This window comes from Pteropus vampyrus, unplaced genomic scaffold (genome assembly GCF_000151845.1).
Source record: "Pteropus vampyrus isolate Shadow unplaced genomic scaffold, Pvam_2.0 Scaffold119, whole genome shotgun sequence".
NCBI classification, from domain to species: domain Eukaryota; kingdom Metazoa; phylum Chordata; class Mammalia; order Chiroptera; family Pteropodidae; genus Pteropus; species Pteropus vampyrus.
The window spans coordinates 3,823,614-3,827,841 of NW_011888900.1; the positions used below are offsets into that span (position 1 = coordinate 3,823,614).

Sequence of the window (4,228 nt, forward strand, 5' to 3'; positions counted from 1 at the left end):
CACTCCACTGCCACAGGGAGGCCAGATGAGAGTTCATCAATGAGAGTGTATTTATTTTTGAAAGTCGAAGCATCAGACTGCTTGATCGTTAGCTCGATGAAGTGATGTTGCAATGTGGAGCTTTTTGATAAAGCTATACACCTTTGAGGGCAGCTTTCATCAAACCACAATCAAAATGAGATACTAGCATCTCGATAACTGTCTTCACATGAGGTACAACTGCTACAGCTCCATTTACATCTCCTTTAGTAGATCCTAGGACCCAGAGAGTAGCCCCTACGCTTTGTCAAACTACAAAATGATTTTTTTTGAAAATACATATAAGAGTCCACGGCCGTGCTACCCTGAACAAGCCCGATCCCATCTGATCTCGGAAGCTAAGCAGGGTTGGACCTGGTCAGTACTTGGATGGGAGACCACCTAGGAAGATGAGGTGCCATAGGCATAAAAAATAAGGGATTGTAAGCTGACAAGGTCCTTGCAATCTGTGAGGTCAACCAAGGGTTGCCTCACTTAAAAAATAAAAAATAAATAAATAAAATAAAATACATATAAAACATCTCTGGTAGGCTTTAATTTCTTATAGTATCTCTAATTTATAAGCCTGCATTGCATTATCTATGTCACGGCACCTCTCTTTATGTCATTTCTATGACACACACAAAAAAATTGTTCCAATATTAGAATGTTGTCAGTAGTGTGGACAAGCTCAGCCTTATCAGTAAAGGCATCTATTGACTGAAAATTGTATGCTTCACAAAGTTCGAGAAGCATAACTGAGAACACATTCATTTCTCAATATTTATGTAACACTTTTTATTCTTTAGTTCCAGTATAATCCTATTAGTTTATAGCTCACTTACATAAAACAGCCTATGACCACAAGTACAGACAGACACTTATATTCACGTACGTCCTTATGATATGGCACTCAGGCAACAAGTAATCAGAAACAGCTTATCAAGAATTATAAAGGCTCACTTCCAGGACAATAGTTTAAGCAATGAAGAGCTCTCTATCGGTATTTATTGCTTCCATATTTCACTTAACGTACAATGAGGCACATGCATATAATTCTTTAAAATGTGTGAAATGGTATACAGCCTCATTACATTCTGTGCCTATCCATTCACACTGGCTACGGAATATGAAAAATCAAACGATAAGTTTTCCACATATTTCATGCACATAAACATCTTAGGGGAGATACAGAATATGTATGAAATTTATCAACCCTTAAAGATGATTATTAGTGTTCATATTTTTGGAAATACTTCTTTTTAAAATTAACCTAGAAATTAGGGCATTTAGTATTTTTACACATGAGAAATCATATGTAAAAGATACTTAGGGTAAGTATCTTCAGGAAAGCAGCAATTTTTGGTAAAAAAAACAAACAAACTTGTCATTCAGTCAACAATTAAACAATTATTGAATTCTGATCTGCTATGTACTGAGTTATGCAGAGGATGCTGCAGGTGTATGAATGTAACTATACATTCACTTGAGCATCTCTAAGACACTAACTAAATCAAAGCATGTTCATTCAACAAATCTGCATGGAACACATACTGTCCCAAGGGCTACAAAGGCTACAAATAATACAATGAAAATTAACCATTAACATCCCTGCCCTCCTGAGCGTACAAGAAGAGAAATGGATATTAATAAAATCCTGACTCAAATTTGTAATTATAAGCTATAATAAATGTCATGACATAAATGTTCAGGGCCATTATGAGCACAACAAAAAGTAGAACCTGCTTTTGTCTGAATACTCAATAAAGATTTAACTAAGAAAGTGGTGTCTGAGTTGAGATGAGTGAGATGGAAGGTGACTGGGAGAAAGAGGTGATAGAAGCAGGTTGGAGAATGACAATGGGGCCAGTTCTTCGCTCACCCACCCCCACCCCCGCCAAAAAAAATAAATAAATACAGCACCATGAGATGAGAAGAAGCATAGTTTGTTAAAGAAATTAAACGAAGACATATGTTTTCAAGCCACAGGTCCAGAGGGAAAGCAATGTAAATCCAGTCTAGAAATTTCAAAATAGACTTACCACTCAAGTATTATGTAGATTTGGTTTTCATTCTAAGAGACAAAGGGAAGCCGACAGGTTATAAAACAGAGGATGGCATGATCAAATAAATGACTTAAAAGATTTCCAGCATCCTAGTCACCTCGATAAACCTTAGGGACAGCAGCTTTTTCAGATCTCCTGTGTCTTTAAGGTTAGTCTATTACAACCCTTAAGCAAACATGCACATTTTCACAGAAACATGCACATTTTCACAGACATCTGGAAATGCTTGTAATTTCAGAGTTCACAGGGCTGCTAAAGCCATAGACCTTCATGTTAAAAATTCTTACCCGACAGAGAAATGGTGTGTGGTGCTTTAGGACTATGGGTCAGACTCCTGGACATAGAAAATAAGAACTTGTAGTAACTACTTAAGGAAAGGGGCTCTCAAAATCAAATAATTTATGTTGAGAAAAGAAAGAGGCCAAAGATATTAACTCCACTTTAGGGTCTAAACACAGAGTTTTAAGGGCTGAGTGGCTAAACCTGGGCCCATTAGTTCAGTGATAATAAATCTTAATTTAGGTCCTAGAAATGTAAAACTAACATTAATTAAAAACACAAAGATTATGAAAACCCAGGTCTATCTTTCTTGCCTTGTTCATCTCTCAGCCAACTTATCTCCCAGTCTCACATGTCTAGATGAGTATTTTTTTTCCTTAGTGACTCTTAAATATTTTCACTAAATGCAGGTATCCATGTATTTTTTTAAGCTGGTTCAAATACCAATACCTTCGATTTCTTTCTCTTGATTTTGTCTATTGATTTGTGCTTTCTTTTTTAATCTCCGCCCCAAACTCTGCTTCCAGTACTGACTTTTGCTCCTCATCCCACAATGCCGTGTTCTCATCCCTTGTTGGTTCAAGCTATTCCACACAGCCTGGCCTGAGCCAACACATCAGCTCAGGGGTGTGGGTGGGGGTCATGTCAAGTTTTCTCTGGTTGCAATGGTGGTAAGTGAAAAAGTGCTTTGGAAGGGGTAGAAAAATGAGCACAGAAGCTGAAGTAACTTACAGATGGAACTGAAGTTGAAAGAACATGCTTAGAGCCATCACACTTAGATATTCTGTTCTTCTTGTGTGTTTCTTTTATTTTCAGCCAAAGGCAATAACGTAAATTTCTATATGTGTGTCTCAATAGAGCTGTTGAGACTGATGGCAAATGCAAACTACCATCACAATAAGAACAGCAAGTGATACAAGGTAGTGTTGGAATGAAATACATCTAAGTGTAAGCATTCTTACAAAGAGAAGAAACTACCAAAGAAAATATCACATAATGGGATGCCCACAAGAGTCTAGGAGCAGTACTGAGTGCTTGGAAAGGACTAGCAGAAGTGGACATATAGAGAGCCACAAAAATATAGATGAATTTGAAAGACCTTGAATACATAACAACTGTTTAAGGTAAGCTAAAGAGAAGAATTAAGACAAAGAAGTATGTTCGCATCTTTGACACTAACAAAAACATGGGAGAGGACTGGTTCATGGTGCGAAGAGAATGAGTTTAATCCTGGATAGCGTGACTTTGAAATACTCACGGAAGATCCAGGTAGACATACATAGCAGCCATGTTCAGTACGGTCGCTGCTCAGGGATAATGTCAAGGCTGGAGACAGAGTTCAGAGTCATTATGTATAGGCGAGGAAGAAAGTCAAAGTACCCAGTGGCATAGACAGGGGCGAGAGAACAGATAAGGAGTAATAGAAGGTCAAAGTCAAAAACCCATGAAAAGTTGGATGAAAGAGTAGAATGGAGATAAAGAGTGCAGTCAAGGAGGTCAGAGCAGTTCCAGGGGATTATCATATCAGGGAAGTCAGTGGAGAATTCGTAGGAAGCTGGGGTTCCATAGTGTGCAAATCACCAAGAGCTATCAGCGAACATGAGCACTAAGGAATGTGGTTACTACTAAGTAACTGGGACTTTTTAAAGAAGATCTTCAGTAGAATAATGGTGGTAAAAATGCTGGACGATTGAAGAATTGGTAGTTGCAAAATCAGTAGTACAGAAAATAGTGAATTTACACCGCTTTTGACATTTTTTTTTTTAATTTGATGTGGAAGACACAGATAGGACAATATCTGTTTTCCAGAATCAGTGAGATCTGCAATGAGAGAACTTGTTTTTAAATACGAAAGCAAGAGAAAA

At 37.6% G+C, this 4,228-nt stretch overlaps 1 pseudogene; it reads left to right on the top strand.

Moving 5' to 3' along the window:
* The first annotated feature begins 326 nt into the window (after positions 1-326).
* Positions 327-445, top strand: LOC111743709 (annotated as a pseudogene).
* The last annotated feature ends 3,783 nt before the right edge of the window (positions 446-4,228 follow it).